Source organism: Hypomesus transpacificus, chromosome 17 (genome assembly GCF_021917145.1).
Source record: "Hypomesus transpacificus isolate Combined female chromosome 17, fHypTra1, whole genome shotgun sequence".
Classification (NCBI taxonomy): Eukaryota; Metazoa; Chordata; class Actinopteri; order Osmeriformes; family Osmeridae; genus Hypomesus; species Hypomesus transpacificus.
In genome coordinates, this window is record NC_061076.1 from 10,072,197 (window position 1) to 10,095,427 (window position 23,231).

Below are 23,231 nucleotides of genomic sequence, written 5' to 3' on the forward strand. Positions count from 1 at the left end.
AGGTTTGAACACACATCTGACAATTTCTGAACTGTCCAGTCATGCTTTAGGGAGATGCACATTTTTATGTAAACTACATAATTATAAGGCTACTACACCTTAAAGGGGCAATTGACTGCAAAACCGATTTTACCTTGTCATAGTTGAATAACGACAGTTCGGTGGGTAAACTGAACATACCGTGAATATCAAAGTCCATCGACACCTCTTTCCTATTCAAACCTCAAAAAGAAAGAATTTGGCTGTAAAACGCTAGCTTTTCAACAAAGCTACCGGTCCTACGTAGGACCGGTGATCGCCCTCTTATTGGCTCTGGTCTGTATCTTTGTCACGCCCCAGAATTTACATCCAGACCAGCCCGAGGTAGCGTCTATCTCCGATACTAGTTTAGCTGCGCGCTGCTCTGTGTAGGCTACTTATAAGGAATTACAAAAAAGAACGTTTTGAATTATAACAAGGATATTGAAAATGGACCACGGTCGTTAATGCTGTGTTCCAGGCTGTACAGGGAAGGCTAACACTCACAGTCTTCCCAAGGAGCCAAACATTCAACAGGCATGGCTGCTGTTGTCTATGAGAAGATTCCAGCGAAGTTCGACACTCAATCATTCATTTGCTCTGAACATTTTACCCAAGACAGTTTTGACAACCTTGGACAATTTCAAGCAGGATTTGCTAGGAAGCTGAACCTGGAAAGAGGTGCTGTTCCGACCGTATGCTCATTGCAACCGCAAGCTATAAGGACAGTATGATGTTGTGCTAACAGTTATTAGCAATGCTAACGTTTCCTGTATATAGCATACCAGGTAGAATGCTAAATACGTTTCTACACACATCCAATGACTCTAGCTAGACTAGCTGTAGTCGGCATTAGAAGGGAAGCTTCCGAAAAATAGCCAGAAAACGAACAGCAGTCTGGCTTATTGCTAACGCCTGTCTAGATAATCTATTTGAAAGAACTGGAGAAAGGAAGGTTCTAGTTACAGGATACGTTAGCATTGCTAGTAACTGTTACTAGTAACACCTAGACTGTAAGCATGTAAACAAGTTTAGCTTGCTAGTTAACGCAAGAGCATACGTAGAATGTGTGATAATTTAGCCTAGTTTATTGGCAATGGGGCTAACGTTGATTCATGTTCCTGACTGTGTTTCATTCAAATAAATAACCTGTGTAATGAAAATCTACAATTCACGATGCATGTTTGCCCAGATCTTTGTCATGTTATTTTACAGCAAGATATCTAGAGCTAGCCTAGATAGCTAACTGAAGCCGAGTAGAATCACGATATGGTCTGGTTGCTAAACTGTAGCCTAAAGTTCTACCCACCAATCCAGTTTGCTTCAACAACAGAAGTGGAAACAAGTAATGTTATCATTTCAAATGATATATAGTCAATCTGTTGAAAACAGTGTTGTGTAGACACAATAGATTTATTTACGCGTTTTTATTTCAAGTCTCCAACTTGGGTGTTTCAGCGAGTGCTGCTGTTGGCCGTGTTGCGTTTTTGCTCCCAGCTTCACTCGTTGATAACCAACCAATCAGCGCGCAACTTATCTAAATATTAATGAGCATACCATAAAAGGAGAAAAGCTAGTGTTTTTTCCCGGGAACATTTCAGAGGATCTGTCAGAGGGCATAGAACAGCACTCGGGCCATTTTCAACCCAACCAATGTTACATACCCTATTTGGAGACCTTACGGAACAGTGTGAAATACCCCCAAAACCCAGTCAATTGTCCCTTTAACCAATTGTGAATTTAATATGCTGATAACATTCAATGCATCTCCATGTCTCCTGATATAGCCTAGGTGGTTGAGATTGAGAGTGAGTCAGAGGCAGGGGCAGCATGCAGGGGCAGTGGAGACAGCTCTGTTGCAGAGGTGAGTGCTGAAAGGTGACAGGTAGTTGAAGATGTCCCATTGCTTATTGGGAAGTTGAGTTTTCAAAATATTTTAATGTCCAGCCCCTCAGTATATGTATAACAACTATGGTAAATAGTTGTGGTAAATGCACCAGAATGCGGGAAATTGCATCTACATCTTTACATCTTACAATTTTTTTTTTTTCATGTCCCTTTAGGGGCTCCGTAATTTTGCGCTCAAATGAATGCCCAAAAATGTCGCTCGCGCGCTACGCACGCTTGTACTGTGGAGGATCCTATCCAGCATCACATCAAACCCAGGATATGTCATGGGTACGGGTTAAGCCCCGAATGTGTATAATGTCTGGCTCCGTCCCTGATTAACACTTGGATCGTTAAGCAGACTCAAAACATATGACATAATGGTTATATAAAAAATAATACGACCCCCTTCCGTAATCATGATGCCCCCCCCAGAAATGTTAATTGCCCCCCCAGTCAAAACAGGCTTCATCCGGCCCTGGTGAAGTGCCTTGCCCAATAGTCTAGGCATAGTAAATCATTTTGGAGCCAAAAATAGAAGTAATTTAAAATAATTTTCTTCAGCATAGATCATTTCTATGAGGTGTCCAGAACAACATACAAAAATTCGTAAGAAATCCTAGTTGTGGAAATATGTTTAATTCTCATAAATCCGAGATGTGTGCCAATAAGGCCAGGCAATATTACACCCCAATGGGGCTATTTTTTTCCTTTACTCTTATCAAAATGAAACTTAACACAATGAAACTACCCATGAAAAGTAACACCTTTTGTATTACAAGTTTCTTTGAAAATGCATTTTAATATGCAAATGAGTATGGCTGTCCCCACTTGGTCGACTAGTCGATTTTCTGGTCGATATGCTCTTGGTAGATTAAGATTGTTTAAGTCGAGCTGCCATACGGCAGTGTGAGATCTGATTCCCGCTTGTGTCATCATTGCTGAATTAACCAAATGTTCAACAGAAATTGTAGATTATATTATTTAAGACAAATAAACCAACTCAAAAAATATATAATTTAAAAGAAAAGGTGTTACTGTTTTCCCTTTCCTTAATCTGCGCTTTGTTTTGTTTTGGTATTTTGCACACGGCACGAGCACAACTGGCTGCAAAAATACAAACTCTGCCATTTCCTACTTTGTCGGTGTTATTAGTCAAAATGGCAAAGACATCTGTGGTATGGCGGCATTTCATTAAAGTACATTTACATTTAAAAAGTACTGGGTCACTCGAAAAACATTGAATGCAAACTCTGCCAACAATGGTTCATTTTTCATAGTTCGACGTTGACAATGATCTAGCCTACCACCTGAAAAACGTAAGTTGGTCTGGCCCTACTTCACTCAAGCTATCGCGCTGGGTTGAAAAAGGAATAAGCCTATTATAAGAACCACATCCAAATCGAATGACATTATCTTCTCCGGCCAAGACAAAATCTTTCTCTGTTGCAACGTTCCCCACTCAGCTTCTACGTAAGTTCGAATGCTGCAAGTTTTCAGGCAGTGATAAGCGCGCTCTGATGATTTGCATGTTATAAACAATATTTTAAATTTGTAGTACATTGTAAGAGATACTAAATACCATCGGCATTCGGTTACAACAGGACTGGTGATACGAGTCTTATTATTAGTAGGCTATTAGCGGCTGAATCTGCAATGTCCAGCAGCCATTGAGTCAGATTGCGAAAATGTAAGTAGTTTTTTTTTTTTTAAGCGTTTCAAAGTTCGATTAGTTGATTTTCAGAAGTTTTAGTCGAGTTTTGGTCGACCAAAGAAAATCTTAGTCGGGGACAGCCCTACAAATGAGCTATACACTAGTCGAATATGCCCAAAATACACCCAAATAGGCTTAATTTTTCCTTTACTCCTACCACAATAAAACTGTACATGGTAAAAGTATACATGAAAAGTATCTTTTTTTGTATTACAAGTTTAAATACCCGATCAGAGAGATCCCGTCAGAGTCACCAGCAAGTCTCCATCAACACCGGAAAAATCAATAGATTTGTTGGTAGTCACTTTTGACAATAAAAGTCGCCAGGAGGGTTTGGAATGTCGCCAGATATAGCAAAAAGGTTGCTAAGTTGGAAACACTGCTCTCCAGTTACTTCCAGTACGTGACTCGTCATTCATATACTGACACTTAATTGGACAGCTACTCTCCCAGTAACCCAATCGGAACATTCTAAGTTACCAACTCCTTTTTAACTAGATATTTTATGGCAACACATTTTGCGTGAGGCCGAAACTAATTTTCATCTTGAAGAAGCATCGCCTAGCCTACTGAAACTAAATAACATTAGCTTGCTACCACTAGCAAATTCTATTGGGCTTAATTTCATTGTTAGACAACACTGTTTTCTTTTTTGTTTTTTGCAGTGTGTAATGTATGTAAACAGGGAGAAATGGAGAAGTGTTAAATATGTAATGAGTTATTCAGTGATGAAAAGACATTGGTTGTTCTACGAGCAAAAGGCAGCAATGGTGTGAACTGTGCCAGTGCTCAACGTGGAAGTAACTTAGTGAGAATTCCTGGAGACAGAGTACACATCGAATACCGCAGCAGCTATTGTAAAGCAGAAAATATTGTGCGTGATAATGTAATAACATCTTTACAACAACCACTACTCAAACATAATCTCCGCTCAGAACAGAACTTCAATTTTCAAGAGCATTGTTTGTTCTGTGGACAACCAACTGAAACAGATGATAAAAAACGTATAGAGAGAACATTGATATCTACCCAGTAAGAAGAGGAGACTTCCAGGAAAGGATTGTGCAGGTTTGCCACTTAAGGAACGATGAATGGTCTGATACAGTTTTGGGGAGAATTTCATATGTCCATGACCTTCATGCAGCCGATGCAATGTACCACAACGTATGCAACACTAACTTTCAAAATATGAAGAATATTCCGAGTCAATTATCTGCCAACCCTGGCAACAAACCCAAAAGATTCAAAGTTGGAACACCTGAAGATTATGAGAGAACAACAGCATTCCTAAAGGTGGCAAACCTTTTAGAAGAATACAATGATGAATATACAGTATTACTATTCAAGACCTTCTGGTAAAGATGACAGAGTACTTGCAAAACACAGGCTGTGAACCATATTGTGCCAAGTGGATGAAAATTTAAATAAAGGAACACTTTGGAGATAGAGTAATAATGACCGGCCAGGAAAATCAATGTGTGGTCACATTGCGAGACACAGCCCACTCAATTCTTCGTGAATTTCACAAGCAACAAAAATCTAAGAATCCAGAAGACGAGAAGCTGAATATAACTAGAGAGGGTACAATTTCTGGGGAAATTGTAGGGTGTGCTTGCTTGCATCGGTTCCAGGTGGGTCAGTTTTCCCATCTTGTGATATTTTCAAGCATTTAGCCTACTCATATTGCATAATTCATTAAGAACACCCTTTGAAACAAAAAAAACTCTTGAAACAAGCTACTGTAACAACGTTGTCACTGGCAGTATTTCATATGGAATTGCGATTCAAATTGTACCGTCTGCTAACTGAAAATAAGCCCCCCAAAACGTAAATAAGTTTGATATTAATTTAGGGGGACATGGCTAATTCAAAAGCAGTTTGCTAGAGGCAAGCTAACTGCTGTTGCTATCCACACTTCACTGATTGTTTGAAAGTGCTGGAAATTAGAACCTTTATTTTGTAAGGGTTAATTACGGTGGCCGACTAGTGCAAACACGCTACAAATAGACAAAGTACAAGCAAATTTACAATACACAAGCAAATTAAGAAAACATGTATTTGACCACACATGCACAGCATTCAGCAAACGCGCTGCAAATATAGAAACGCGCTGCAAATACACACAACACAACCAAATACATAAACACGCTGCAAATATAGAAACGCACTGCAAAAAGGAAAACACGCAAACCCCAAAAACAAATGCAAACAGAAAAATGCTGCATCCAGATAACACAACGAAAGTGCTCCAGGCCAGTGGGAGCGCTAAGTAGAAGAGCGTGATTTTAGAACCAGAGAGGGCAAATGAGAAGTTTGTTTTGAATAGGACCAAAATCGAAGTAAAGAGGCGAGATAAAAAGATTAGTATTCATTTTTACATGTGCCCCTCCTCTTTCCAGTACAGGAGTAACAGAAATGAAGTTAGAATCCACACCTCAAACAAGTTAACCTAGACGCAAAACTGTACGTCCAATCCCAAAAATAAGGATATTGTCCAAGACCCAAGACTCTGCCGAAACCAGAGATATTCTTTATATGTCTGTGCAGTCAGAAATAGACTCTACCTGCAGTTTCGAAAACGTGTTCCTTTTGGTTTCCTGGTGTGTGTTTGTTTGGTTGCCATGGCAATGGAGCAGCTGCTAACGAGCTGGGCAGACAGAATAGGCACCATTTACCTAGCATCCACACCTCAAACAAGTTAACCTAGACGCAAAACTATACGTCCAATCCAAGAAATTAGGATATTTTCCAAGACCCAAGACTCTCCCGAAACCAAACATGTCCTTTATATGTCTGTGCGGTCAAAAATACGACTCTATCGGCAGTTTAAAAACACGTCTACTTTCGAAATCCTCTGACGAATTTGACCCACCTCTCCATTGAAGTTAGTGAGAGAATTTGAAAGGCTGCTCTCGCTTCAAGGCTCATGGCTGAATATCTGTAAATGTGAGCTCTTTAGTAGTTACATTGGCTGAAAGAGGACAAGTTTTCCTACATTTTAAGGTATAACTTGTTTCTGTAAGTTCAACTATATGAACGTCAGAGGAATTTTGTTTGACAATTTAGTTGAATATCAGAAAAAGAGCAGCCAGGCTGCTCAATCATAAAAATCAAGAAGTATTATAGAAGTATCATGTATTTCAAACTGTCACAATTCAAAATTGGCTGAATATATTTGAAAAAGCTGAATCATTTGGGAATAGCTGAATGTCTTGTGAACATTTTAAAGTTTAAATGGTGTCTCTAGCTGAAAGTATCCTGAAGTAGTTAAGTTTGAAAGAGGAGGAAGCTTTTTAATGATTTGAAAGGATTTACCATTACTTTTAATGGGACAATAATTTGCACAAAAACCTTAATTCTTGAAAAAGTATAAAAGTGAGAAATACCAGAAGTCATAGCCATCATCTCCTGAAGGAGCTGAACGTTTTGATACAAAAATTGTAGGAATCGGTGAAAGTTTGAAGGACTAGTTAAAGTCCAAAAAACGTCGGAAGAACTAAGAAGTTGGAATAATAATAACTAGAAAAGGCTGTTCCTGCGAAACAGCAGTGAGAATGCTGAAAACCTGAATGGGGATGCTGACCATGCTAAAAAAGCTAAACATAGTGAACATTTAGTAGAAAGTTATAAGCTGAATGTCTTGAGAACATTTTAAAGGTTGAATGGTGTCTCTATCTGAAAGTATGCTGAAGTAGTTAAGTTTGAAAGAAGAGGACTGAAAGTATGCTGAAGTAATTAAGTTTGAAAGAGGAGGAAGCTTTTTTAATGATTTGAAGGGATTTACCATTACTTTTAAAGGGAGAATAATTTGCACAAAAACCTTAAAAAAAAATTAAGTATAAAAGGGAGAAATACCAAAACACATAGCACACATCTCCTGAAGGAGCTGAACGTTTTTTTGAAAGATTTTTTTATTTTTATTGCTGAAAATACAGAAATGAGAAAATACCCGCAAGCTGAAAGCTGAAATGAATTTCAAAAATGTGTGAGTCACACAAAAGAGGTAGTGTGGAAGCTGAACTGCATGATCTAACAAATAACTAAAATAGCCTACAATGCGGGAGAAGCTGAAAGCTGAACTGTTAAACAGGAGAAGAAGTAGGATAGCTAGTCGTAACAAGAATATTATCGTTTTAACAGCTGAAATTATAGCCATACCATTGAGTGCATTTACTCGGCTTTCTTAGTAGGATTCAAACACACAGCAGTAGGGCCGATACAAGAAGACACGGCGACACTTTGTTGCAGAAGGATGATGGTGCAAGTTTCGTCCGTGGAGCATACAACGATTAATAAAAAAGAATCATGTAGAGTGTTTATTGAGTAATCGCATAACTAATTACACATGTAAACGGAGTAATTGTATTATTGGCATAAACCGTCAATCGCTAGTAGTCGGGTTTGATGAATGATGAACTTTATTGGTTCGTCTAAAATAACAGAAATGTGCCTAGCATCCACACCTCAAACAAGTTAAGCTAGTCGCAAAACTATACGTCCAATCCAAAAAATAAGGATATTTTCAGAAACCTAAGACTCTGCCGAAACCATTGATATCCTTTCTGCGTCTGTGCGGTCAGAAATACAACTCTTTTTGCAGTTTCCAAAACGTTACCCAATTCTGCTTTCATGGTGCGTGTCTGTTTGGTTGTCACGGCAATGGAGCAGCTGTACTCGCTAACGAGCCGGGCAGAGAGAGTGACACATTCAGCTAGCATCCACACCTCAAACAAGTTAACGTAGACGCAAAACTATACGTCCAATCCAAAATATAAGGATATTTTCCGAGACCCAAGACTCTGCCGAAACCAGAGATGTCCTTTATATGTCTCTGCGGTCAGAAATATGACTCTACCTGCAGTTTCCGAAACGTTACCCAATTCTGCTTTCATGGTGCTTGTTTGTTTGGTTGCCACGGTGATGGTGCAGCTATGATTGCTAACACGCTGAGGCCAGAGAATAACCAACATTTACCTGGCATCCACACCTCAAACAAGTTGACCTAGACGAAAAACTATACGTCCAATCCAAAAAATTAGGATATTTTCCGAGACCCAAGACTCTCCCGAAACCAGACATGTCCTTTATATGTCTGTGTCGGTCAGAAATACGACTCTACCGGCAGTTTAAAAACACGTCTACTTTCGAAATTCTCTGACGAATTTTACCCACCTCTCCATTGAAGTTAGTGAGAGAATTTGAAAGGCTGCTCTCGCTTCAAGGCTCAAAGCTGAAAATCTGTAAATGTGAGCTCTTTAGTAGTTAAATTGGCTGAAAGAGGACAAGTTTTCCTACATTTTAAGGTAAAACTTGTTTCTGTAAGTTTAACTATATGAACGTCAGAGGAATTTGTTTGACAATTTAGTTGAATATCAGAAAAAGAGCACTGCTGGCTGCTCAACCATAAAAATCAAGAAGGAGCTACATTTTTTATGTATTTAAATCTGTCACGATTCAAAATTGGCTGGATATTTGAAAAAGCTGAATCATTTGGGAATAGCTGAATGTCTTGTGAACATTTTAAAGTTTGAATGGTGTCTCTAGCTGAAAGTATGCTGAAGCAGTTAAGTTTGAAACAGGAGGAATCTTTTTAATGATTTGAAATGATTTACCATTACTTTTAATGGGACAATAATTTGCACAAAAACCTTAATTCTTTAAAAAGTATAAAAGTGAGAAATACCAGAAGTCATAGCCATCATCTCCTGAAGGAGCTGAACGTTTTGATACAAACATTGTAGGAATTGGTGAAAGTATGCAGGACTAGATAAAGTCCAAAAAACGGCGGAAGAACTAAGAAGTTGGAATAATAATAAAGAGAAACAGAAAAGAGAAACAGAAAAACAATAGTGTGAATGCTTAACAGCATTCTCACAATAATATATATGTGAGATTGCAAAGGTTGTGCTCTTGCCAAAGGCAAAGCACACCCAATTAAAACCGCTGCAAAGTTAATTGGAAGTGATGTCAAATTCATGGAAGTGCTAAACAATTCTTACCCAGACTCAAGTGACATTGCAGCTACTGCAAGCTATGCTCCAGAGTCACTACAAGTTCTACTGAGGAACATGTTTGCTGGTAAAGACATTGATACAAAGGTTGCATCAATCGGACAGTCCATCATGCAAGCAATAAGACCGAGGACGATGATTGCACCTCTTCAGCTTGGCCTAGGGGTCCAGATGCATCACCATTTTGCGTCACGCTTTTTGGTAAACACACTCCATGAGCATGGTTTTGCCTGTTCCTATGCAGATGTGATGCAATATGAACAGAGTGCAGCAGTGGCACAAGGGACTGAGATCCCTGGATTCACAAAAGAGCATCATATACAATATGTTGCAGACAACATCGACCACAATGTGGCAACCATTGATGGTACTGGGACGTTCCATGGAATGGGTATAATAGCTTGTATTACCCCAGGAATGCAACAAAACAAACCTGTCCCAATGATCCAAGTTACTGCTGCAGATATTGCTGCGGTTGGTCGCATAAACATTCGGTACTTTAAGATTCCTCCTATTAACGTGAACCTATTGTGTGTCTGCCACTGGCTCTGTTGCCGGCAGATGGGTCAATGACATGACATGCATATTTTGGTGTCCGAGTGCATTATTATTTATTTTTTTATGTATTAATTTACTCTTTCAAACCTAATTAGTTGTAATACATTTCAGTACATTCAAATAATACATATCATTTTATGCTTTGACATCTCAAACCTCCAGAATGTCAGGTGGCGCAACTGTCCATGCAAATAAGGGGATTAAGAAAACGATAAAAAAATATATTTTAATGATAATAAATTCTAAATAAAATATTTTGGCATGATTTTATGTTTGAAACCTTTTTAATTAACCAAATTTTTTAAATACAAATAGTTTTTAAGCCATTGAAATGACTGTAGAACGTCTGTCCGGTCATTTGTATGTTCTCAAATGTCAGAGTGGCACAACCGTAAACCTGGGATCTTTATTGTGAAGTAAACAAGTTAAACAGTAAACAGGATATTGCATCATCTAGAGGTCCTCAAATGACCCGAGTTATTAAGTGAAAGGTTTGTAGACCTCTCTCAAATATTGATTAAAAAAACTACTTTCACCTCATAGGTAGGCTGGTACACTTTCCATGTCAGGTGGTACAACCAATGTATAACAAGGAAAGAAATGTTTTCCATAAAAATCTTTCTTCTATTTAAAAGTGATGTGTATTCATTTGCTAGCAATGGTGAAAGCTAAAACAGGCGTCCAGGTAGAAGCCTGTTTAATTTGAAATTAGTTCCAAAAGTCAGGTGGCAAAACTGCTGCTTTGTTTACTGTATATTGGTACACATGCCATATGGGCAATTCCATGCAAAGGTCACCCTTACCATAGATAAACCACAAATATAACTGTTGTTAAAATGTTCACTTAGGTCTATATTTTGTTGCATGGAACCAGTCTGATCGAGATGTATAGTTGTGCACTCATGCAAAAAAACATTTTTAAATGGCATTTTGTACCGTTTCAAGAATGGGGTAAATGGACTCAATGGTTTTCAATAAAATGTAACAATTTTCCTGATTGACAAGGGAATGATAGAGCATTGTGTATGCTCAGCTTGAGTTAAAAGCACAACTCCTTAAATGCATTAAGCCTTTATGAGTCAGTGAGTTCCATGGCCAAGTCACGTCCGTAACGTTTTGTAGAATAAGTTTATGCCATTCAAACAGTGCCGATGCTACAACATCCAAAGTTTCAGTGCAAAGCTTATTTATACCAATGGTTAGTTTAATTAACAAATCTTGCATATAATGCAATAATGTGTTATATGGACGTGACGTTACGGACGCTACACAATGTTAATTTTCACAATACAGTGTTCACAACACAATGTAAATGTTCTCAAATGAAAAGCTGACAATCGTGTTTTTCGGCATGTTATAACCCCTTTCACCGACGTGTTTCAGTAAAGCGGACATTAGTTTTCTCTGAGCCAGAGCCTCTTAGTTCACGGCACACCCAGCTAACTCATGCAGACTGGGACTGCTTTTGTAAGCACACAATGGGATATTAGCTCTCTACCAGTGTTTAACAAACAGTAGAAAAAAAATAGAAATTAGTAGTCAAACATGACTACATTGTTGTTAAATCACAATTGCAAAAAATAGTATGTAGTTATTACATAGTATTGCATTCCATTTGCCATGAATTTAATATTTAAAAGATCTAGGAATACTTTTTATGATGCTTATTTCAAATGAATTTTATGATTAAACTGAAGCTGATGTTTATTTTCCAGTTAATCAAACTAAAACATGAATTTGTTGTTCATTCCATTACAATGTATCAATGTAAGCTATTGCATCTATTGTATAGTGATGTATCCTGTTTTTGATCAATTTACTACTTTTTCTTTAATAGAAACTGTTGACTTAAACACTTATTGTGTATTTGAAAAAAGAAAAAAGATATTATTCAGCATATTTTCTGTCATTACTAATGTTGTCAGGTGGCACAACTGATAATTGTCAGGTGGTGCGACCATGTAAAATATTAAATTCAACCAATTAATAATAGGTCAAAGTGAACAATATATATGATGTGAATAGCTATTGTACTGAATGCATTCATTTGTAGATTTGTAGAATATTTTTGGAGTCTTTAAATGTGAAAATCGGATCCTAAAGATACTAAATACCCGGCCACTAGAATGCAATGATCTTAAATTGTTATAAATACAAAACACCAACTCAAAATTATAATGTGTTAGGGATTATACACATTCTAATGAATACTTGTGAAAAGAATTCACTTAAAATAAATAGTCGGAAAATAATTATATATTAACAAATATTTGGTTGCGCTACCTGACATATTTTGGGTAGTGAAGTAGAAAATACAGGGAAAAAAAGAATTTAACCACTTTGAAATGTTATATAAATAACAAAAGTTGCTTAGACACACTGCTTCAGATACAAAAATATGCATGAAATCCATTTTGAAAACACTTTATAAAAATGCTTTTTTAGAAACCTTATTTGTCATTGACCCAGATAACAAAACATCACAGCTGGATGTTTTGTGGAAGACATCCCTACTCCTTCACTCTCAAAGGCCATCATGGTCTGGTATGATGCAGATGCTACATCTAGGTGAACACCCTGAGAGAGCTTCAGTAACATTCCTTCCAATGATTGATCTTGATCCCAGTGATGAATCCTGTGTATACTCAACATTGAGGTATGTGGCAACTCAAGCTCAGCAGTATGATGTGCCCCCTGTTCTGACGTTCGACCAACCCCTTTTCTGAAAAGCCTTGACAATTATCCAGTCTCAGCCGGGCAACAATGAACTCAAGCGAATAGTCCTCAGGCTTGGGGTATTTCACATGCAAATGAGCTTTTTGGGTAGCATTGGACATTTACTGGCAGGGTCTGGACTAGAGGAGCTACTAGAGGTGGTGTATGCTGGAAATACAGTGTGCCACATGATGTCTGGCAAGGCTGTGTCCAGGGCAGTTCGTGGTCACATGCTAGTGGATGCCGCACTTAACACCATGTTGCTGGCTGAAGCTTACAATGTGCCACTACCAACCAAAGACACAGTAGAACAACATCCAGTTGAGACGACTGCTGCTGCTAATACTGATCCAGCTGAGGAAGTTCCCGATACCCAAGAAACAGTCACAACTGACTTGAGTATTGCAAGTGAGCTATATGACCAAGTCATGTTTTGGAGAGAATCCAGAGTGCACTCAACAACAAGAAGGAAACAATGCACATGAGGACAGCACAGCTTTGGCTGCAGTATATGGACATGATTGATATTTTGAGAAACTTCATCAAAGCTGACAAGACAAACAACTGGAGATTGCACCTTCAGTGTGTTCATGATATGCTACCCTACTTTGCCGCTTCTGGACACAGACTATATGCAAAGTCAGCCTATGTATACCTACAAATGATGACAGCCTTACCTGAAACACATCCAGATGTCCACAAGAAATTTGAGGAGGGATTTCACGTAGTGAGGCGGAGCAACAGGTATTGGGCTGGACTGTCCACTGATCTCATTATTGAGCAGGTGCTCCTGAGAAGTGTAAAAACACATGGAGGCTTAACAAGAGGAAAAGGATTCTTAGCTTGGTGTGGGTCCTCTCAATGCCAGCATGTGCAAACATCAACAATGCTATGCAGCCCTTCACAGGTGTCTCATATGAAACCAGCGACCAACATAAAGACCTGTCCAAGGCCAGGCAGACTAGAGATGTCAGTGACACTCTTGCCCTGGTCACATATCTCAAAGAGAAAGACCCATTCACTGAGAACCCTTCACTGCACAACATTGCTAATGGTATGACAGCCCAGCAGGGAGTCAATGTTGAGAAATCAAGGGAAATTGGGTGCAAGATTTTGTAGTCTATGGTATGGAAACCAGTGGAGGAATTCACCTTCAGGAAAGCTGACCAAGCAGTGACACTTGCATCTAGATCAACTGTCAAGATCAAAGGAGAGACAGTGGTAGTGGATCCACAGCTGTTATTCCAGCGGCTTGTAGCAGTGAGAGACCGTTGTGAAGATTTGCCATCACTGTTTAAGTATGAACAGTCACCCGCCTGCTTTGTTTGAATCATCCTACCTCCCCCTACAGGCAAACAAGGCAATTCTTGTCCTCTGGAAATCTATTGAGCAGCAGCAAAGACAACCCAGCAGTGATGTCCAGCATGTCCTTGATGGGGGTGCATTACTACATCGTCTACCATGGCCACAAGGGTCCACTTATGACAGTGTGTTTGAAATGTATGTCAGATATGTCGCACAGAAATATGGTATGGCTACTGTCATAGTCTTTGATGGCTACAAAGAAGAACCAACAATAAAAGACGCCACTCAACTGTGTCGAACAGGTGTTACTCCCAGTGTGACTGTACACTTCTCTGGTGACATGATCATCCAATCCAAAAAGAACCAGTTTCTTAAAAATAAGGAAAACAAACAACGGTTCTTGGAATATCTCAGTGATAAACTTGAGAGGGCTGGGTGTATCACAGACCATGCAAAGCACGATGCAGATGTGCTCATTGTCCAAACTGCCATTGCCTCTGCCAGAACAAAAGACACAGTCTTAGTAGGTGATGACACAGACTTGTTAGTACTCTTGTTGCATCATGCTGATCTGAATGCACAGGAGCTGTTTCTGGCACCAGAACCAAAGAAAGCAACAAAAACGGATATGGTGCATAAAGGAGACTAAGGAGTTACTTGGTCCCAAAGTGTGTGACAATCTCCTGTTTATCCATGCCATTTTAGGCTGTGATTCTACGTCTCGTCTATTTGGCATAGGAAAGGGAATGGCACTGAAAAAAGTTAAGAATGACACTAGCTTTCTTGAACAAGCTAAGGTGTTCAGCCAGTCACAGGAAAATGTGGGAAAAGGCATCATCATTGCAGCCGGTGAAAAAGCTCTAGTATCACTGTATGGAGGCAAAAAAGATGAATCACTGGATATGCTGAGATACAGGAGATTCTGTGATAAAGTAACTCAGAACTCATCTCCAGTGGAACCTCAAACTCTCCCTCCAACGTCAACAGCTGCAAAGTTCCATAGTCTTTGGGTATTTTTCCAAATGATGGAGTGGAAAGGAGATTTATGCCAAAATTGACCGATCAACCTGCGGCACCACCAGATATGTAAGGGATAATGTATCTATGCTGTTCTTCAGCATTAAGAACAGCCGTGTAATAAACTAGATGTAGTCTGCTGTAGTTGCAAGAAAGACTGCAGCACAAAGAGATACACCTGCAAAAAACATGGACTCCCTTGCACTGCCATTTGCGGAGAATGTCGTGGTACTAGCTGCACAAACTCACAGTTGCCTGATTTATTAGATGAATATGAGCCAGATGGGAAGAACTAAGCAAAGAACAAACCAGTTACTGATATAGCGGGTGCCAGAACTAAGAGCCACAGAGAAGGGGTCGAGGATCCAGGCTGGATAAAAAAATAAAAAAAAATTAAAGTTCTCCCCTGTTGTTGCTACCTTGTCGTGGTGGGGAGGCTTGTGTGCCTCCGTGACCTTGAAGACTATACTGGCGGGGGTTATACCCCTGGCAGGTACTACCAAGCCAGGCAGTTTTCAGGTTAGGGGCCAGTCTAAAAGCAGCATAGCCATCACCCATTGATGATAGGATGATTGGTTGGAGATTGGGCCGATGTATTAGTCATACGTATGAATGGTGTTTCTGCCTATGCAAATTAGGACATATTCAATAAGCTCATGTGCATATTCAAATACATTTCAAAAGAAATTGTAATACAAAAAAAGTTACTTTTCCTGTATACTTTTACCATGTAAAGTTTTATTGTGGTAGGAGTAAAGGAAAAAATTAAGCCTATTGGGGTGTATTTTGGGCAAATTCGACTAGTGTATAGCTCATTTGCATATAACAATTCATTTTCAAAGGCACTTGTAAAACAAAAAATGTTACTTTTCATGGGTAGTTTCATTGTGTTCAGTTTCATTTTGATAGGAGTAAAGGAAAAAAATATCCTCATTGGGGTGTAATGCTGTCTGGCCTTAAGCCTAGTTTATACTTTTGTCGCCGACACTTTTGAAATGGTCGCCGACGAAAAAAAAAAGTGTCGCTCAAGCTTTTTTGTTTATACTTAAAGCGAACTGTCGCCTGTGCTCACTGTTCGCGTGACACTCAACGTATTGACGTAGGCGGAGGACGTCAACTGAATTATTTTACCGTTACATTGTTAACGCTTTGTAGGTGACTGATCAGAGAAAATGGCTGTAGCGAATTGAGTACATTAGAGGAGGAGAGTTGGGGCGAGGAAGAGAAAGTTTTGGGGGGAGAGAGAGAGAGAGAGAGAGGTTTTAGGACAAAGAGAGGGAGAGAGAGGGTTTGTAGCATTTATTGACAGCATGTCAGAGGAGGAGGAAATTGATTTAGAGGAGGAAGAGCTATTGACAGCCTTGTTATTAGCGAGAGAGCAGGGGCACAGAAGGGAGAGGCGATGGTGTGTTCGTCCTCTTAACAGGACCCGCTTGAGCCAGGGAGAGTTCGTACTCGTAAAACAAATGAGAGAACTTGACCCTGAGATGCATTTCAGATTTTAGGATGTCGGCCAGTCGTTTCGATGATTTGGTACACCGCATCCGTCCCCACATCCAGCATGCCCGCACCCACACATCACCTATAGAGGTAGCGAGAGGTTGGCCGTCACCCTCCGGATCCTGGCCAGTGGGGGTACACAGCAGAGTGTAGCTGCTAGCTACCGCCTTGGGTCGGCCACGGTATCTAAAATCGTGACCAAAGTTTGCCAGGCCATTCACAAGGCTCTGAAAGAAGAGTTCCTCCCCTACCCATCAAGGGCTGGGTTTGAGGAAATCGCAAAGGATTTTTGGAGAATGTGGAACTTTCCCAACTGCCTGGGTTGCATTGACGGCAAACATGTCCAAATTAAAGCCCCTCCATCCGCCGGCAGTGAGTATTTCAATTACAAAGGCACGCACTCCGTGGTGCTGATGGCCGTTTGCGATGCCCAGTACCGCTTTACCATGCTGGACGTTGGCGCCTACGGGAGGCAGAGCGACGGGGGAATTTTTCAGGCCAGTCGGTTTGGGCAGGGGCTTCTCCAGGGGAGACTTGACCTTCCTCCGCCAGCGGATCTCCCTGGAAGTGAGGTGCCCATCCCACACACGTTTTTGGGAGATGCAGCTTTCCCCCTACACGCAAATCTGATGCGTCCCTACGGTAAGATTCACGTCACTAATAGCTTAACAGACAAAGCATACAAATGCAGTGTACTTCAGTTAAAAGATTAATAGCTACAATAGTTTAGATTAGAGTGTGAAATTCATCTGGAGTTGTCTAGCTTTTGAAACTTTGTATACATTTCTGACTAGTACTTGTAAGGACAGATCATATGCATGTAATATCTTTGCTGTTAAGCACTTTGAGCTGAATTGTCTTGCATGACAGGTTCTATACAAATAGAGTTTGTTATTATTAATATTATTAGTATCATAAGCATGTACAACAAATAAATAAACCTGTACAAAATATAATATACATATGTGTCTTGTCTATTGCTTCTTACGCAGGTACCAATCTTGACGAGGGGAAAAAAATGTACAACTACAGGCACTCAAGAGCCAGGAGGGTGATTGAGAACACGTTTGGGATCATGTCTGCAAGATGGAGGATCCTAGGTCGGCCCATCGAGTTGCAGCCAAAGAAAGTGGTGGATGTGGTCAATGCCTGTGCGGCTCTCCACAATTATCTGTGCTATACAGACGCTGCAAACTCCTTGGCCACTAGGTATTAATATATATTTAGGTGTAATAGCAGCAACAGGAATCAAATAGAAAATCAAAGATCTTCAAAATCTAGCCTTGTAATACTTATATAATCCAACTCATCACCCTGTATAATGTCTGTTTGTGCTCTCTCATCTGACAGATATATTCCGCCGAACTTTACAGATTCAGTGTCTGTCTCTCAGGAGATCCAGCCAGGGGAGTGGAGACGGGTGGTTCAAAGGGACAACAACCTAATGGGTATTGGGCGTCTGTCGAACGCGAGGGCATCCCAAGCTGCCGTTGCCACCAGGGATGACCTCAGGAATCTTTTCCAAACTTTACAGGGTCAGGTACCCTGGCAGCTTGACCACGTCAGAAGAGGACTCATCAATCCCCACCCACAACCATTACTGCAATAATAAATAATAATAATATACATCTCATCAAAATCTTTTTTTTTTTTTTTTTTTTTACAACTCTGTGTTTTGCTGTGCTTGATGTGCTTCCATTTCAAAAAGCAGTTTGTGAATTTTTTATTTGGCCTCAGAATTCTTATGTGGGGGTAGCTTTTGGAGCATAATGGCCACCATGTTTCCGAAAACACTGTCCTCATTCTGCGGACGAGCCTGTCTCTCTTCCCTGACTCGCTGTAGCTCCTCCAGCCTCTCCAGGATTGCCTCTTCCCCGCCTTTCCTTTTTCGACGCTGTGATGTTGGCTTTGATGTTGACTGTGATACTGGCGGCTGTGAGTCAGTTGACTGGGAATCAGCTGACTGGGAAGGCTGTGCTGTGCTGGTCCCAGGGAAGACGGCATCTAGGTCTTCCCTGTTAAGCGTTGTTTCTTCCTCATTCTCCGACTAGGAGGCAAAGGAATATATTGTAAAATGTCAAGCCTTAATCCATAAGCATGGCATATTGAATACCACATTAAGAGGAAATATATATATATATATATATATATATATAAATGTAATTTCAGCATGATTCCAATCATTTCGAGCATTGTGCCTCATCTCAGATTGCTTAGATACTGTGTATTTAAAGGGTTAACAAACTAGTAGCTTCAATGTTGCTGCCCCTGCAATATGTAGCCTAATGTTTGACTGTGTCATTATGCTGCAATCACACTACTCACCGTCACCTCCTCGTTCTCCGGGAAGTTTGTCACGGTGTTATTGGTGAGCCTGACGAAGTCGTGCATCCATGAGAGGCTAATATAAATGTCGGGGACACGCTTTCCCCCGGCATCGCCGCTTCTCCCCACCATCCTTTTCTTTGCCTTGTTATACCTGGTACACGTACATCCTACTATTATGAGTGACCTTTATTAAGATAACTTAACACAATCTATAATTGCTATTCTGTTGTATTCTGCTGTTAGCTACATTAGCCACCAGGAGGAATTTAACGTTACCTGTCTCGCAGTTTCTTCCATCGTGCCTTGCACTCTACTACTGACAAGCCGATGCTCTCTGAGATCTCACCCCATGAATTCATTGACACTTGGGCATCTTTATAAAATGGCAAAGAGGCATTACACAGGTGAGGATATTTCCTCACCTGCTCCGCCAATCTTTCCTCTATTCCTTCCATTGGAAACAGCTGTTGGAAATCAGCTGTTTTGAAAACAGCTGTTGAACGCTCGCGGAAAATTCAAAACAATGAAGTCAACAACGCGTGCCGTCTATCTAGCCAATCACATTTGAGCGACACTATGTGACGACTTCAGCGCCAGTAGAAATTTCTCCTGGTAGGCGACACTTCAAAGCGACGGTTTAAAGTGTCGACCATGACGTAATTTCTGTCGGCGACCATTTCAAAAGTGTCTGCGACTTAAGTATAAATTGGGCTTTATTGGCACATATCTCGGATTGATGAGAATTAAACATATTTCCGCAACTAGGATTTCTTAGGACTTTTAGTATGTTGTTCTGGACACCACATAGAAATGATCTATGGTAAAAAATATATATTTTGCAATTAGTCTGTCGTAAAATGTTACTTTGCCTGGACTACAAGGACACAATGTAATTTGGCACGGCTGGGAATGGAACCAACAACCTTCTGATTAATAGTCCGACTCCCTAACCGCTCAGCCATCTGATCCAAACTTTAGAGTTGCTTCTCAGTAGTTGAGATACTTGAGGTTCAAAGCTAAAAAATGTGTGAGATTTCATTGATTGTGGCGTGTTGTATGTGTGTGTCTGCATTAGTGTGAGTGATTGTGCAGTGTTTCCCACACATAGACTAATTTGTGGCAGAATCAACACCGGCCTCCACATATTGGATTTCGTAAAAAAAAGTTTTTGACACTATTTAGGTTAAAACACGCAGCATATTCGTTCAGCTGCATTTCCTTTCCCTGCTCTCCCTCCGTTCTCTGTCACTTACGCGTCTTTCTCACATACATACAGTCACAACGTCAGCACACGTTAGCAACGATGCATACATACGCCGTTCTAGTAAGACTGACAGCTATATCAGCGAACCCTCAGCATTAGTGCCGTAGCTAAAGATCTACGAAAGTTCAGGCTACTTTTAGCTTGGTACATACGAACATGTCTTAATCGAAGGTTCCCCTTCATTCTTTTGGTGAGAAGTCTCAGGGGCTGGCTACTTACCCAGCGTCATGGAGCCGACCAGTCAAATAGTTATTTAGCACTAGCGTTGCTACCTGCATATGTTGTCGATTTTGTGAAGGTGTAAATCATTTTGGATTAATATTTAATATAATAAAGATCTGTGTAACAAATTATTAACGAAGGACTTATTTTGAACCCCCCCCCCCACCGCTCCCACAAATAGCTTTCTAATCTGTGGGAAACACTGATTGTGTGTGTGTGGAAGTGTGAGTATTTGTGTGTGGAAGTGTGTGTATCTGCCTTTGATTGAGTGTCTGTGTTTGGGTGAATGTATATTTTTGTGTACATGTCTGTGAGTAAATGTGTGTGTACGTGTCTGCGAATGAGTGTATGTGTGTGTACGTGAGGCAGAAGATTTCTAACTATACCCGCTGCCCCTGGTGGGGTTGTCATCTTAATGTAGACATCCTCCTCTGCTCTCCACTCACAGAAGAGTAAAGTTGACAGGTCTGGCTGCCCATAAGTGTGTGTGCGTGTGGATAGGTGTTTTGCATGCATATGTATCACTGTTATTCACTGCAACATATGTTAAAGGGGAAATTGACTGTTTTTTGGGGGTATTTCACACTGTTCCTTAAGGTCTCCGAATAGGGTATGTAACATTGGTTGGGTTGAAAATGGCCTGGGTGCTGTTCTATGCTAGCCTGACGTTGTCATACTCATAATTCTAGTCAGAATATGAGTCTGATAACTCTCCGTTGGGCTTTGACTACAGGGCGTGTTTCAAACGAGCCTGGAAAACAAATGCCTCTTCGCTCAATTGGATAGATCTACAACCAATCTGAGCAACAGAGTATGTGACGTATGTTAAGCACCGCATAGTTGTTGTCAACAGAACTAATCTACAAGCAGACTTGAAGTATGCTTGAAGAATGAATACAAACGACTTTTGCCGGTGTTGTAAAATTAATTTAAGGGTAGGGAGAGTACTTGTTCACACGGTCAACCTTTTTGAGCGAAACAATAAAGGGCAATGCATATACGAACAAGTTCTCCGTTTAGGATTACAACTCCATCGGGGCCAGCTGATAAATTAAACTTTTACCGAATCCCGTAGGAAGGACGGCAAAAACATATTTTCCATCAATAAATGCCTTGATTGCGTCTCTCTGTTCCTCTTTCAAAATTAATGCGCTGTCGATGTCTTCTAAAACAGACTCGATAGCAGAATCATAACATCCCAGATCTCCAGCGGTAGCCATGTTTGTTCAAAACAAATTCAACTTAAACGCTCTTTTGTGACGTGGGTGATTACGTTACTGTTGATCATCTGTCCATCATCCTATAAAGCCCGCCCGGCAATTTAATTGGTTCGCCCAGATTCTGGTTTTCTGTAGTTGGTCCCCAATACGAGACCCTCCAGACCCAACTTCCCGACCAAATTTTTTTGGGGGCGGGGAGAAGTTGGGCTGGCAGCCAGGCTAGTTCTATGCCCCCTGAGAGATCCTTTGAAATGTTCCCGGGAAAAAACACTAGCTTTTCTCCTTTTATGGTATGCTCATTAATATTTAGATAAGCTGTGCGCTGATTGGTTGGTTTTCAACGAGTGAAGCTGGGGAGCAAAAACGCAACACGGCCAACAGCAACACTCACTGAAACACCGAAGGTGGAGACTTGAAATAAAAATGCGTAAATAAATCTATTGTGTCTACACAACACTGTTTTCAGCAGATTGACTACATATCATTTTAAATGATAACATTACTTGTTTTCACTTCTGTTGTTGAAGCAAACTGGATTGACTTAGGTGGGTAGAACGCTAGGCTACAGCTTAGCAACCAAACCATATAGCGATTCTACTCGGCTTCAGTTAGCTAGTTCTAGATATCTTGCTGAAAAATAAAATGACAAAGATCTGGACAAACTGTCACGTTGTGAGGTGGGGTTGGACCCAAATGCAGGGGAGTAGCGAGGAACACAGGTTTAATTCTCAAAAACGGAACACAGACAGGGTACACTCAGGGACAAAGGACAATGCTAAGACAAAGACTGGACACAAAGCAGGAACCTAAATACACAGAAACAAACAAGACACAGGTGAACACAATGAAACTAACGACAACTGAACGAGACAGGTGACGACAATGACAGGGAAACACTAGGGCAGGGCAAAACCAAAAACAATAGGGGGGCACGGCTGTGGCTGTGACAGTACCCCCCCTCTCAAGGGACGTCACCCGACGACCCACAAGGCAGGGCAGGGGGTCAGGGCAGGTCCGGGGGACGACCTGGAGGCAGGGCAGAGGGTCGGGGCAGGTCCGGGGGCGGCCCGGAGGCAGGGCAGAGGGTCGGTGCAGGTCCGGGGGGCGACCCGGAGGCAGGGCAGAGGGTAGGGGCAGGTCCGGGGGGCGGCCCGGACGCCGGAGCACGGGCACGGGGGCACCTGGGAGCGTGGACGAGGAGGCGCCTGGGAGCGCGGACGAGGAGGCGCCTGGGAGCGCGGACGAGGGGGCGCGGACGAGGGGGCGCCTGGGAGCGCGGACGAGGGGGCGCCTGGGAGCGCGGACGAGGGGGCGCCTGGGAGCGCGGACGAGGGGGCGCCTGGGAGCGCGGACGAGGGGGCGCCTGGGAGCGCGGACGAGGGGGCGCCTGGGAGCGCGGACGAGGGGGCGCATGGGAGCGCGGGCACCGGGGCGCATGGGAGCGCGGGCACCGGGGCGCATGGGAGCGCGGA

General features: G+C 41.3%; 1 protein-coding gene across 4 annotated transcripts in view; it reads left to right on the forward strand.

Moving 5' to 3' along the window:
- The window catches only part of prkcab (protein kinase C, alpha, b), a 407,398-nt gene that overhangs the window by 333,491 nt on the left and 50,676 nt on the right, over positions 1-23,231 (forward strand). The gene's annotated exons all lie outside the window — the stretch shown is intronic.